Raw genomic sequence first — 15342 nt, forward strand, 5'->3', positions numbered from 1 at the left:
GCACACACATGCATGCACACACATGCACATACATATGTACACAGAGTGCACATGCATGTAAACACATGAATGCACACACACACACACCGCTCATTGGCGGCCGGTGCAGGGGACAGGGAGTGTGTATGGTGCTCTTCATGGATGCACACCAAGATGGCACAGTGCACACACATGCACACACATGCACACAAACATGGCACAGCACATGGACATATATGTACACACACGGATGCATCAACACACACATACACATGCACAGACAGTGCACATGCACACAAACACATGAATGCACATACATGCATACACATGCACACACATGCACCCTGCTCATTGGCAGCCAGTGCAGGGAACAGGAAGTGTGCATGGGGCTCTGCATGGATACCAGCCCCTTGCTGTGACAGCACAGCACTGGGATGTGTGGACAGTGGCTCACTGAGGATCCTTGCCCCTCCATCTCTGATCCCTGTTTACACATGTTGGCCTTCAGTGTGACGAGTTTGGACGGTCAGCCACGGGGGTGGAAATGTGAAAACCATCAAGAGATGACCGCACTGGGACCTGCGACCTCCCACCTTGCTAACTCTTCACATCTGAGTGTGATGGGGACGTGCCACCTTGGTGGACTCCGGAGGGGCTGATGTGACTAGAGCAGCTGGAACCTTCTGCTGGACTGTCCTGAGTCTCCCCTGTGCCATTCCTTGAGCCTCCACTGTCTGTGCCCATGCTGGCGGGACAGAGCAGAGACCAGGCGATGAGGCACCCGGAACATCTGTGTGTTACAGGGCACAGCCCTCCTTGGTGGGGGCACGTGGGGGTCGTCCCTGCTTTGCATTTCAATGGGTTCTTATCAATCCACCTGCACACACACAAAAACTCCCTCGTGTTGTGCAGGGCATAATTTGCGCAGGCTGCAGGAACAAGGGAGAACAAGCGTGATTGTTCCCCGTATACAGATGTTGGTCCCCGCACGCCCCTCCCAATCTCCACGACTGTCTAGTCGGTGACGACATAAATAGGACGTGTCGCCTCACCGTCTCCGAAAGGCTTTTGTTCAGGGGACAGCAGCCTATTATGATGTCACAGAGTGGGACAGCGATCACCGCCCCCCACCCGAGAGTCTTCACACAGACAATGAAAACACTGCATTGTTGGTGCCGGCGGGTAGATGAGGGTGCCCTCCAGGAGGAGGGGTCGCCAGGAGGGGCACGCGGGGGTGGGGCACAGCGCCCTCTCTGCAGGCGGGAGTTACAGGGAAGTGAGGAAATGGCCTGAAGACAAGCTCTAGGCTCCCCAGCCCCCCTCTCCTGGGGTTCGAGCCCCAGAGCCCCAGAGCCCCAGAGCCTGAGCCGAGGTGTATGGGCCTCTCCATCTCTCAGAGTCCCAAGAAGCCCGTCCAGGGAGGTGGGGAGCTAACAGCCAGGTGTGTCCAGAGGCCTTACGTGGGGGAATCAGGCACCACCAGGTGGTTTGCAGAGAGTCTGGGGGGTGGGCAGATGCCATTAAAGGACTCCCCGCAGGGCCAGGTGGCAGGAAAAAGCCTCATTATCTCATGGACGTTGGAAAGAATTGCCAAACTAAAACCTCCATTGTGGTGTTTGAAAGGCCGGGAGCACATGTGGATGGCGGAGGAGGCTTGTCACCCTAATGAATCTCCACTCAGCTACTGCAGACAGACAAGGACTCCTCTCTGTTCTGAGACCATGAGTGAGGCTGGGCAGCTCCTCCACGGCTCAACACTGTGCAGAGGTGGGTGAGGCAAGAGAGAGAAGGAAAAGTGGGGAGCTTGGGGGGATCAGGAACCAAGGCTGGCCCTGGCGTCTGAGGTGGCTGGACACACAGACCCAGGAGAGCACAGAGTATTGTCAGTGCTGACGAGAGAGCTTAGCAAGGCTCCAGGTGCGAGGAAACACGCAAAAATCGACTGCGTGTCTGGATGCTGACCACACATGGGAGGAAAGTGATTCAGAAATCCAGATAGTCAGCTGGCGTGTGCAGGAAGTCAGGCAGTGAAGGGGGGTGCAGGGCTGTGAGCACTGGGCACCCTGAGTGGGAGATTCCAGAGGACCCAGAAGGGTGGCACAGAAGTCATGCACCCGCAATGCAGCCATCAATCTCACAAAGCTGACAATTTCTTATCAATTTATCTTAGATTCAAAGCAACTCCAGGGAAATCCTGGTGGGGGCAGGTGAGTGTGCACATGTGTGTAAGAGAGATTGAGTCTACAAGCTGGTTCTGACATGGAGACAGAAGCAGAGAGACACGCACCGTTGAGTGACCTTCGACTCTTGGTGACCCCACGGACAACAGAAGGAAGCACTGCTGGCCCTGTCTCACTGTCACCGCCACCGGCACGTTTGAGTCACTGTTGCAGCTACTGAGCCTCCCTCACAACCTCGCTGGCCTTTCACTTCACCAACATGATGTCCCCTCCAGTGACTGGCCCCTCCTGATGACATGTCCACACACAGTGCTCTGTTGCAATCCAGAGGGTTTTCTTTGGCTGATTTTAAGAACAGGATGGCCAGGACTTTCTTCCTACTCTGTCTTAGTCTGGAAGCTCCTTTGAAACTTGTTCACCATGGGTGACCCTGCTGGTGTACGAAATACTGAGGGCATAGCTTCCAGCATCACAGAACACATACAGGCCACACTTACAGATGGTAGGACACACTGACCACCACCACACATGGACAGACGATAGATGCACTGACCACCCCAGCACAGCACATTGACATGTCTGTGACAAGTGACTATCCACACAAAGGGGGGCAGCATGTATGTGTTGGTGCAGAAGAGCCAAGACAGTTGGGGCACAAGGTGGGAGGCTTTCTCCAGCTGGTGGGAAGACTTGCTGTGAAGCCACAGCAGTGACAAAGGAAAGAGGTGCTGGCTGGAGACTTGGCATGGAGACCAACACTGCCCTGAGCCCGCAGGTCTGTGTATATGTGCATGCCCACACATATACTTGAACTCAACGGTGTCCCCAGGAGCCTCTGCAGTCCTAACCCCTAGCACCAGCGAATGCAATCTCATTTGAAAACCACGTCTATGCAGATGTGATCAGTTAACATGAGGTCATACAGGACTGGTGTCCAGATAAAGGAGGAGGAGAGATGCCGACACAGACGGGGATGACCACGTGAAGAGGGGGCAAAGGTTGGAGTCATTGGTCACAAGTCAAGGATTGTCAGGAGCCACCAGAAGCCAGAAGTGAGGAATGAGCTCCACTGGAGTCCTGCAGACACCCGGCTTTTGAACTTCTGGCTTCCAGAGCTGTGAGAAGAGAACACCAGTTGTTTTAAGTCACCCAGTCTGTGGTACTTTGTGGCAGCCACCCTGGGACACAGCACATACCTGTGTGATCAAGGAGGTGGTGCTGCAAACTACTGAGGGAGGTCAGACTCTTTGATGGTGGAGCTAGGAAAATTGGATATCCACAGGGAAAACGTTAAATCAATCCCTACCTCACACACAAATCCTTACACTCTGACTGGATGTTAAACCTAAACATGAAGACTAAAAGCATGAAGCATTTGGAGATGATATAGGCAACCATCTTCATGACCTCAGACAAAGGAGTGATTTCCTAAACAAGATCCCAAAACATAGTACCCAGGAGTGAAACATCCTTGTCCACACTGGGATGACCCGTTTGTCCAGAAGAAGACACCATGAAGAGAGTAAAGACACGCAACAAACACCACTGACAAACAGCTCAACCCCAAAGACAAAGAAGTGCCAGCCAGTCAGAAAAAGACACCTCAGGAGAGAAATGGGCGAGTCACTGGAACAGGCACCGCACACCGCCAGCAGCCGTGGAGAGATGGTGCTCCCCACTCCCTCAGGCAATGAAAGCTCCAGGTGATCTGTGATGCTCTCAGACACTGTGGGAGTAGCCAGCTGGCACTGCATGCACATCCACACACACATATACACACAATGCACACACGCACAGTGAGTGTGCACACAGTGTACAAATGTCCACACATCTGTGTGCACCACACTGTGCACACACCACACTCACACATGCATGCACATATGCACATGATATAGTGCACATACTGCACTGACACACACACACACACACCACTCAGTGCACACAATGCACCCAGAAGTGCATGCGCACACATACGCCCCACATAGCGTGCACACTAAACACATATGCACACATACATGCTCTCACACATGCACACCACATTGTGTACATGCTGCACCCACACATGCATGCATACACATACACTACACGGTGCACACACTGCATGCACACATGCACACACATGTACATCACAGAGAGCACACACTGCATCTACACATGCATACACAATGCACACCATACAGAGCACACACTGCACCCACATATGCATGCATGCACAGACACACACACCACATAGTGCACACACTGCACCCACACATGCATGCACACACATGTACACCACACATTGCACAAGCTGCATCCAACATGCACACCACAGAGCACACATGCTGCACCCACCCCACACACCACAGAGTGCACACACTGTTAATCACACATGTATATTACAGAGTGCACACTGTAACCACACATGTACACACAAGTATGCCACACAGCATACACACTGCACCCACACACACATGTGCACCACACAGTGCACACACTGCACCACATATGCACACACAGATGCACACTGCACAGCACACACTACATTCACACAGTGCACACACATGCACAACACACAGTGCACACACAGTACCCACACATGCACACATACACCTGTACATCACACTGTGTACACACACTGCACCCACACATGCACACATGCACATACACATGCACAGTGAATGTGCATGCTGTGTATAAATGTCCACATATCTATATGTACATGTGCATACCACATGGCACACACACTGCACCCACACATACATGCACACACTTGTACACCACATGTTGCACATACCAAAGCCATACATACCTGAATACACATGTACACCACATAGTGCACACACTACACCCACACATGCACACACACACATCTATACTTCTATGTGCACACAAAGCCACACTGTATATTGTACATGCTGCTTGTGGCTTTCAGAGTAAAGCCAGCTAAACCCCATCCTTAAGCATCATTTGTCTTTGAAAGTGTGCTCAAAATACAATCAAATAAGTATCACACGTGACACAGCCAGCCTTCGGAAGTTCCCAGTGCCTCGGACTGGCCGCAGCTCCTGGCCTCCTGTGACCCCAGTGCCTTGGACCAGCTGGAGCCCCCAACAGCTCCCAGTGCCTCGGACTGGCCGCAGCTCCCAGAGGCCTGTGACCCCAGCACCTCAGAAGCCTCAGCCCCTGTCCTCCTGTGATGGTCAGCAGCAGAAAGCTGTTCATGTCGAATCCTGGGCTGCGGGTCTCCCTGAGCTCCTCAGACACTCCAGTGATGCCATCTTGAAAGGACATCCCATCAGGGGGTGGAGGTGAGCGGGACCTCACTGCAGCTCCACTTAAATACCAGCAGTGGACCCCGGAGCGGGCAGAATGGCTCAGGGCAGGACTGTCACGGCCGGGGCCTTGAGGAGGGGACATGATCTCACTGGAGCACGTGAGGCTGGGTAGCTCTAGTCAGCACCACCGAACCCTGTGGAACACCCCACCAAACCTCCTCACGTCAGGCCCCCGCACCACTGTCTGTGTCTCTCACTGCAAAGAAGCGCCCCAGCACTGCCACCTGACGTCTGTCGGCCTGCAGGCATTTGTGGGAAATGACCAAGCTGCCGCCGCTGCCCAGTCCCTAAACAATAGCCCCCGCCCTCTGGCACGGGGGCCGCTGCTGTACTCAGCCTGCTGGAGGCCCAACTCACAAATCTCTGGGGTTTTGTATGGGCACATCTGTGCACACGGGCATGTGTGCACACGTATGTGTACATGTACGCCAGGCACTTACACATGTGTGGTGTGTGGTGTGTGCATTGCGCACTGTGTGTGCACATGTGTGTATGTACTTTTTCTTTCTGGAGAACCTCATGAAAGAGACAAAGGCCCCTCACAGCCTCTCAGGCTGACCTCACCCTGAGGTGAGAGCAGCCGCCCACGCTGCAGGTCTCCTGGGACGGGAGTGGAGTCCAGCCTCCCCAGCATGGCACCCTGCACTCCCAGATCAGGGCTCCCCAGATTCCATTTGTAAGAAGGTGGGTGGGAGCACTCTTGTCCTCCCGGATTGCCTTGTAGTTGTCAGCAGTTCGGGCCCTGTGGATGCCCATCTGCAGGGATCCAGATGTTCCCAGCTATTGGCCTTGGTGCAAACTCCATCTTGGAACCTGGACCCAAAAGACCCTATTGGCACCATTTGGGAGGGCCAATCGACCATTAGCGGGGATGGGGCGTGGGGTCCCTGGGCTGCCGGGTAGTGTCTGTGCTGGAGAGAGCACCCACTGGTGTCTCTGTCCACGTCATATTGTCCACTGCCCTTTGGCAGGACCCCATCAGGGCATGGCTGTCCGACGCCCCTCGTCTGTGTGTCCACTGCCTGGTCCCCAACCAGTCATAGAAAGACTTACTCTTCCTTCAACTCCACCCTGCCCTCACACAGTGTCAGGAGGGATTGGAGCTCATGAAGGTGACTTTGGTGCCCGAGGGAAGGCTTGGCATGGAGGGCAGCTCTTTGTCAGGATGAGGCCACGTCTCCACTGTGATTTGGGGTCCGTGGGGGCCAGGCCTCTGGGCTGCTGCTGCCTCACACAGGGGCAGATGGAGCCTGCAGGACCTAGCTATGCTCTGCCCGGGGGGCGACCTTGGCCTGAGGTCGAGGTTCCTGTTTACTCTCCCGACAGAGGCCCCCATGCCCACCAGCCTGTCAGAGCCCTGTCCTGATGCTGTCGTGGGCCCCACGCCCAGGAACTCCCCTTTTGGGGTGTGGCCCAGCCAGTGCCCGCACGGGGGCTGAGCCGGCTGCCACGGCGCTGGCTGCCACCACACCAGGGCTTCCACGCTGCAGAAGTGACTGCCTCCCACATGAGACCCTGAGGGAGCAGAGCCGCTAATGAGGTTCGTTAAAGGGCAGCCTTGTTCAATTAGCTCTGCGCCGGGGCTGACAGGGAGGAGCCATCAGGAAGGTGGCTTTTTTTTTTTTTTTTTTTAATTACTCTGTTAATTGATATAAAACAAAAAGGACGCAGATTAGTTGCATGCAATTAGCAAATTAATTCGCAGCAATTACTGACTCGGTAGCGGAGAGGCTTTGCCCGGTGTGTTGGGCTCTGTGGCTGTTCTGACGGTTTTGAGCGGGAGATGTATGTGGGGGCGCAGAAGTGAAGATGAGGTGGAGCGGGCACCGCCTTCCATGCGCCTGTGACTCAGGAAGAGTTGAAACCAGGAACCAGCAGGTGCTGCGGACACCCGGAGAGCCAGATGGTGCGGCTACTGTGGGAACGGCAACTTCCCCCCAAGTTCAATAGAGAACAGCCATGTTCCTGTTGTCAGGGGCTGTCCAGTTGGTTCTGACTCCTGGCAGCCCCAGGTGCAACAGAACCAAACACTGCCCAGCCCTGCGCCATGCGCGGGACCAGCGGTTCCTCTCTGGGCACACACACCAAAGACTTGAAAGCAGAAACCCAAACTGACGTGTGTGCACCATGCTCGTGGCAGCACTGTTCCCAGTAGACAAACAGCAAAATCACCCATGTTCCTCTACGGAAGATCAGACATGTGGTCCATCCGCAAAGCAGAATGCCGCTCAGTCACCAGGAGATGTGGAGCCCTGGTGCAGCTGTGACGCTGTGACATAGATGAACCAGGGGAACACGACGCCGCGGGACAGCGGTCAGTCACACAGTGACCACCGACACAAAACATCCTCAAAGGCGAACCCATGGCCATGGGAGGGGGAGGAAGGGGAAGCTGATGTTTAAGGGATGATGGGAAATCCAGGAGCACAGAGTGCAATGGTGCTTGACACCATGGAACTCCACATTCACACCTGTCAACACGGCAGCTCTGTGTGTGTTTACCACAGGGTCCCCCTGTGTCTGCCTTCACAGCTCCCAGCACCTGGCCTGATTCGAGGCCACCTGCGAGGGGGGCTGTGGTGCCTTGGCGTGAGCTTTGTGTCCTGGCTGTGTTGCTCTGGCTGGAACTTGGGACACACAGGCTGCCTGGGAGGTGACAGGGCTGGAGACACCACAGGGCAGCTGCTGGGCATGGCTGTGCATGTGCACACATGTGCACACATGGTGCAGGTGTGTGTGTGTGTGCATGCAATGTTAGTGTGCACATGTGCAGAGATGCACATGTGGGTGAGCATGCATGTGTGTCAGATGTGTGCACATGTGTGTGAGTGTGCATGTGTGTGGATATGTGTTCTAGTTACCTAGTGGTGCTCTGACAAGAATATACCACAAATGGGATGGCTTGAACAAACAAGAGTTTATTCTCTTAACAGTTCGGGAGGCTAGAAGTCTGAGTTCAAACTGACAGATGGTAGGGGCTGGGTGAAAGCCCCTCAGCCTTGGGCTTCAGCTCTGCCTCTTGCTCCCAGCCCACTGAAGCTAGAGGATCTCTTCACTCAGGCAGCTACTAGCTACTGAGGCTAACAAGCCCAAGGTTGACAAATAAAATGGCACAGTCCCAATTTTATCAAACCACATGGCAGGCCATTCATTCAAATCCATTGTAAGTCCCAGGGTAGGCAGAGCATGGCAGGCTGCTGAACAATGACATGGCTACATGCAGAGTTCAAGTGTGCCATATGCTAGAGGCCATTCCCTAGCTGTTTCTTATATATGGGAAGCAGACCACATCCCTAAAGCAGGAATTCAGCTGCTCCAATACATTCCACCATGGAGATAATTACCAATCTTACCATGGGGAATAACTACATCCAGCTGCCCAGCCACTCAACCAGGCTCAGCCAAGTTGACACACAAACTTAACCCCCATAATATGCATGTGTAGGTGAACATGCACATGTGCAGGTATGTGTGTCAGTGTGCATGTGTGTTGGTGTGTACACGTGCAGTGTGTATGTATGCATGTTACTGGGCACATGTGTGGATATGCATGTGTGGGTGAAGTGTGCACATGTGCAGGTGTGTGCACGTGTTAGTGTGTGTGTGTTTATGTGTGTGGGTATGTATGTGGGTGATCGTGCATGTGTGCAGCTATGTGTCTATGCATGTTAGTGTGCATGGGTTCGGGAGTGTATGCATGCATGTTAGTGTATAGTGTGCAGGTGTGTGTGTGCAGGTGTGTGAACACATTGTGTATGTTTGGGGGTCGGGCATTCAGCGTGGGGTCCCCTCTTGCAGAATTTGGAGGCACTGTCTACAAGATGGGCTCCAGATGGCCTTGTCAGCAGGAGCCTGCAAGGCCATCAGGTCACACATGCATCTTAGTGGCAGACCACACAGCACTACTAAGAAGCCCCACCCACTTCCCTGGAGAGGAGGTGGGTGGTGGGCATTGGGGGAAGGGCAGGAACCAAGTCCATGCTTCCATGAGGAATGGGTGTGTACAAAGGGCCCCTGTAACAGCGGGAGTTTTCACATTTCAAAGAGCGTCTGGACCAACCAGTGAGAACCCCAGGCTCAGCGTCCCAGGTCACCGGAGTATTCTGGGGTGGACAGCAGGAGGGGAGGGTCTGTGTCCTTGTCCTAGGTCTTATCTGTATTAGCTGCATGGCCTTGGACTTCCCCTTGCCTCAATTTCTTCAATGGTGCGCCTGTGAAGATTTGAGAAACCCTGGACCAGCTCATTGTTCCAAGATGTGGAAGGTGGAGCGGACCGGAGAGCATCTGGGGCCTGAGGCTAGGATGCCACACGATGCCCCGCCCCTAGCTGTCCCTCTCATGTCAGTTGCACCCCACACCACAGACTGTGTGCTCTCCGGCCCCCTGGGTTGGCCTGAGACCCTGGGGCTTTAGGGCTTTGTCTCTGGGGTGTGCTCTGTCTGTTCCTCACCTCCAGCTGGTAACCACTATTTTCCCAACCTGCCCAGAGCCTGCAGGAGTCTCAGGGCCCTTGCTCCCCTCTCCCTGAGTTGCTTCTCTGGGTGTGGCAGCTGCAAGGCGATCTGGATCCTTTCCGCACTCCACCCCAGTCAGGGAAGACAGTCCCAGTTCCTGGCGGTCTCCGGCCTCCATGCTGCTCCCAGCTGAGACCCGTCACGCGTGACCTGCTTAACTCCTTTGTGGCTTCCTGCCTCCTGCAGCAGAAAGCCCACGTTCTCTCTCAGTGGGGCTGAATAGCTCCCCAGGGGGCCAAGCCACCTCTTGCTCCAATTCCGTTTCTGTCATTTTGAACACCTCTTTTTGCTGTTTTTTGATGTGCCAATGATCCAAACTGCTGAAAGTTTTGCAGAAATCATTTAAACCTTAGTAAATATCCTCTCAGCATTTTTTATGATTTAAGATTTAAAATCCAAAAATAAAGGCCAGCACGCCCCCCAGTGCAGCCTCAGCAGACTCAGTACCCCTTCCTCGTCACGACACCTTCCTGGCCGGTTCTCTCTGCCAGCGATTTCCCATTTGTGAAATGGGGACACTTCTGGGCTACCCATGATGTCTTCACACACCTCACTTGGTGACTGATAATTCCAGAGCCTCTCCTGGTGGGGCCCAGGACCCACTGTCCCCAGTGGGTTCCCAAAAGGCACACTGGTTGCACTCTGCTTAGCCATGACAACTGCTGACTTAGGAAGCCCCTAGGAAGTGCACAGTGAAGGCCCTCAGCTGCTCCCTGAAAGGCTGGAGGTTGGAATCCAGCCTCTGGAAGGAAGGCCTGGTGACCTACTTGAGAAACCCGATGGAGCATGGTCCCACTCTGACCCACGGGGGTGCCAGCAGTCAGGGCTGACCTGATGGGCTTGCCCTGCTCCAACCTAAGTGTGACTTCCTCTTCACACAGTCAGCTCCCAAAATCTCCTCACCTCTCCCTGCAGGCCAAGGGGTGTAACTTCCCTGGCCCTCGCACCCTGCTTTGAGCTGAGTGGAGCAGGGAGTTCCCACCGCCTGCTTGCAGGGGGCCTGGTGGTAAAGCTGCAGAAGAGCCAGCCTTTCTGGAAATTTCTCCCAGAAGTTTTTCAGCTCTTCTTCCCTTGGCCATCCATTCCCTGCCTCAAGGGGACGCAGAGAAGGGTGCTTGTGTGGGAGGCAGGACCTCTGCAAGTCCGCTTTGGCCTGAGGGCTCAGGCCCCTCACATGCCCACCTACTGGTGAAAGTCCACAGTGTGACCCCTTGTGACACCAGACCCCGCCCTGCTACAGTCCCGGGCTGGGACGGACACAGCAGTGGCGGTGGTGGGTTGTCGGGCCCCTGCCACCCTGCCTTCTCTATCCAGAGGCTGTCTTGTTCCCTCACCAAGCTTACCCACAAAGGACCCCATGTTCCTGAGAGTGATGTTAGTTTGTGCCTGGACTTATAACTGCATGAACACACAGTCCGAGTAACAACATACAAGGCTTCACTCAAAAACTGGTCGGGGAATGACACAGAGTGCTCCCAGAGGCTGGTGTCGGGGCCTGATCATGACATGTGGGTGCTCCCAGGAGCTGATGCCAGGGTTGGATCATAACTCGTGGGTGCTCCTAGGAGCTGGTGTTGGGTTGGATCATGACACATGGTGTGATGTCAGGGTTGGATCATGACATGTGGGTGCTCCCTGGTGCTGGTGTTGGGACTGATCATGACACGTGGGTGCTCCCTGGTGCTGGTGTTGGGTCAGATCATGACACGTGGGTGCTATCTGGAGCTGATGTTGGGCCTGATCATGACACGTGGATGCTCCCTGGAGTTGGTGCCAGGCTGGATCATGACCCCTGGGTGCTCCTGGGAGCTGGGCCTGTCAGGAGAGAGTCTGATGACTTCTTCCTCCTGTGCTCTGCCCACCACTGGACACCCTGGTTGGCCCATCTGGCACCATACTGAGTCGACAGTAACTTTTTGACCCTCAGACCCAGCAACTGGGAACTAGACTCTTTACCACTCACTCTCTCTGGAAGGGGGAAGAAGTTAATAGAAGGAAGAAGCCCCCTTCTTTTGTTCCTTTGTTCCCTTTATTCTGAGGTGGTGAGGAAAACCAACAGCCATGTTGATGTTGCTTCACCAGGACTATGGACATAGTACCTACCCACTGGGCATGGATACACAACAAGCTCCCCACCATCTGCTCAGGCTGGAGAGAGGAAGGTGCGGCTGCTGGGCAGGTAGGAATGGGACAGGCAATGGCTCTGGGCCAGAGAGAGACAGGAGCATCGAGGTAGAGACAGACAGAGACGGAGACAGACCCAGACAGAGAGGTAGGTGTGGCTGCTGGGCAGGTAGCAGTGGGATAGGCAATGGCTCTGGGCCACAGAGAGAGAGAGAGACAGGGACATTAATGTAGAGATAGACAGAGATGGAGACAGATCCAGAGAGAGACAGACTCAGAGAGAGAGAGAGAGTGCTCTGTCCATCATCCACTCTGTCCACTCAGTGGCTCCCAAGAGCCCCTCTTCTGCTGGAACCTCTGCATATGTGGACCCTGGCCCACCTTCTCCCCCTTTCTCCCTTCCTCTGGCCCACCCACTCCCCTTCTCTCTTCCTATGGCCAGGCCTCCTCCCTCATCCAGAAAGACCCCACAAGAACTTTCCCTAGACCTGCTCCCACTCTGTCCTATACCATCACTGCCTGCTTGTCAGTCCAGGCATGCTGCCCCTCAGCCACTGTACCCAGAGTACAGCAGGCCCTCGTCAATGTCTGAGTGAGTGGAGAAATGAATGTGACTCTCAACTGTGTCCAGGGAGTGCTCCAGGGCCCGAGGGTGGGGTGAAGGTTGTACTCTCAGAGGTGCTAGGGCAGAATGGTGGACCCAAAGCACTATGCCCATCTCCCAAACCCCAGAGCCTGTGAGCGGGAGTTATCTGGAAAAGGGTCTTTGCAGATTTAAAATGTTCAGGATCTTGAGATGAAGTCATCCTGGATTGTCCAGGTGGGCCCAAGCCCAACGACCGTTTCCTTATGTGACACGTAGGGAGGAAGCCACGTGAGGACAGAGGCAGAGGCTGGAGTGATGTGCCCACAGTCCTACCCGTCTGTCAGTGTGTTGTCTTGAGGTGGCTCTTGTGGTGCTGAGATGCTGGAGGCTATGCCACCAGTATTTCAAATCCCAGCAGGGTCACCATGGTGGACAGGTTTCAGCAGAGCTTCTTGACTAAGACAGACTAGGGAAAAAGGAGACCTTCTTCCAGAAATCAGCCATTGAAACCTGTAGGTCACAAAAGAACGTTGTCTGCCTCACTAGCTTTGGACACGCTATCAGGAGGGGTCAGTCGTGTGTGTGAAGCAGAGGGCCAGCGAGGGTGAAGCAGGTGGGTTGATGCAATAGCTGTAATGAAGGATGACACAGGCCCAGACAAGGGTTTACTCTGCTGCACGGAGGTCACAAGGAGTTGGAGCCAACTTGATAGCAGCTAAGAACAACAGCTACAGGGAACCTGGGGTCACCAGATACTGGAGAGACAGGGAAGGACCCATGCTTGAGCCTGTGGAGGGAGTGTATGCGCATACCCATGACAAGGAATTATGGTCACACCTGAGATATGGAGCTTATGGTCACACCTGTGACAAGGAATCACGGTCACACTTGTGATAATGGATGTATGGTCACATCTGTGATTAGGAACGTATGATCACAGTCACCTGTAATAAGCAATTTATGATCATATCTGTAGTAAGGACTGTATAGTCACACCTGTGATAAGGAATGTGTGGTCACACCTGTGATAAGAGCCAGGTAGGGATGCTGTGTCGTGTCGTGAGGGCGTAGATCAGAGAGGCCTGGTGTCATCAGGGTGCCAAGGGAGGCTTCCGTCAAGCTGCAGGTGGCAGGCTGTTGGAGCTAGTGGAGTTTTCTCCGCGACATGCTACCTTGTTTAACCAGCACGATGCCTCGTCAAAGTCACCCGAGTGTCCTCAGTGCATTTAGGAAATGTGCTCCCTTAGGTGGCACAGCCACAGAGCACCTACATCAAAGGGTCCTGACGCCCTGTGACAAAGGTCTACCATTGCCAGAAAGAGTCAAATGAGCACTTCCAAGGGGGCTGGTCCTGATCCACCTGTCTGCTGAGGGACAATGAGGGCACCCTCACCCTCAGTTACAGTGCTGTGGACTTGAAAGTGTTCTGAAACTGGGGACACTGGGACACGCTTATGTTGGGGACATCACAGCTTGATTAAATCTAAGGGCAGCAGAGGCTGCCCCTGCCCCATCACCCTGGGGCTGGGCCACCTCTCCAGCTCCCTGACACCTGTCCTCCTCTGGTCCCTTTGCCTGAGCTTTTCTCTGGGGCTGCAGGGGGCTAGGGCACAGCCTCATCCCCTGCCCAATGGGGACATCGAGGTGCAAACACCCAGCCTCCTTTCCCTCATCAGGGTCACTCAACATGCATCTTCTACATTGGGCCCAGCACGTTCTCATCCCAGCTGGCTTACTCGTTCTGGCTGCCCCTGAGTCGACCTGGTGAACAGCATCTCCGTGTTGTCAGGGCAGAGCTGCAGTTCCCAGGCTTCTCAATGGCCAGTGGGTCACCAGGCATCTCTTCTGAGGCACCTCTGGTAGACTCGAGCCTCCAACCTTTCAGGTAGCAGCCGAGTGCACAACCAGCTGGTTTAGACCGCTCCCCTCAGGGACCACCGCCCACCCCTGTCTCCCTCTTACTCCCTGAAGGAGTACCTAAGACCACTCCCAAATAAACAGCTTGGACTCAAAGCTGTGGCTCTGACCCAAGCCAAGGTGCCTGTCTCAGGTGGAAATTTTAAAAGTGTGCCCAGGCCTAGCTTCCTGCCAAGGGCAGCACACAAACGCTCAGAAATCTTAACACTTTTCATTCCTCCACTGCCCTCCTGCCCTTGACCACAGAGCTTCCCCCTGTGTGGCTTCAGGCTGCCTGTCCAATTTTGGTCCCAATTCTTAAAGACACACTATATCTCTTGAGTGCTGACGCCTTGTTAGTTCATCTTTTATCGAGAGGCAATTTTTTATCCAGAGTATCATTATTCCATCTTAAGAGCCCTGGCCGTCCTAGGCAAGAATGCCTCAAAGGTGATCATGACATTTTGTGTTATGTGCTTAAGAAGAGAAGAAAGAAGGAGGATTCCGCTGGAAATGGATTTGCAAGTACGGCTCAAAGCTGCCACCTGGTTAGTTACAACATCCAAGATCTATCTCTCTCTCAACCATTGAAAAACCCGTGTTTATTCTGTAAGAATTCCCAAGGGTACAGTAGAGCTGACAAGGGACAAGGTTGGAGTCACTTCTTGGTCACAGCCAGCTACCCAGAGGGAGTGAGTAGTTGAACCTGTGGGCTTGGGACCATAGTCACAGGGGACATCAAGCTC

The sequence above is a fragment of the Orycteropus afer genome, unplaced genomic scaffold (assembly GCF_000298275.1).
Source record: "Orycteropus afer afer isolate SDZICR_OR568_19922 unplaced genomic scaffold, OryAfe1.0 scaffold00469, whole genome shotgun sequence".
NCBI classification, from domain to species: domain Eukaryota; kingdom Metazoa; phylum Chordata; class Mammalia; order Tubulidentata; family Orycteropodidae; genus Orycteropus; species Orycteropus afer.